Genomic DNA, 340 nt, shown 5'->3' with positions numbered 1-340 from the left:
TCAGGGGGTCGTGCCGGCTTTTATGTCCGTAGGATGCGGGAGTAAATGAGGTTAATTCTGAATCATCTGCCATTTGTCTGTTGCCAGAAGCACGGCCGAGAGTGAATTTAGCCCCGTCCTTGTATCCGATAGAGTCACCACGGAGAAATCGGTTTGAATTACATTAGTTTAGTTTCCTTTACATTGAATTATAAATTAGACACGACCTGAGCTTTTCTTATGTGTCGTGACAACACAAGGAAGGTGCTTTTTTGCATCTTCTGCTCAACCGTCACTGAGCGCGGCATCCACGGGCCCCTCAGGGTCCCTTGTACCAGGACGTCTTACCTCTTCCATCCAG

Source organism: Vulpes lagopus, chromosome 19 (assembly GCF_018345385.1).
Source record: "Vulpes lagopus strain Blue_001 chromosome 19, ASM1834538v1, whole genome shotgun sequence".
Classification (NCBI taxonomy): domain Eukaryota; kingdom Metazoa; phylum Chordata; class Mammalia; order Carnivora; family Canidae; genus Vulpes; species Vulpes lagopus.
This window is presented reverse-complemented; position numbering follows the sequence as displayed.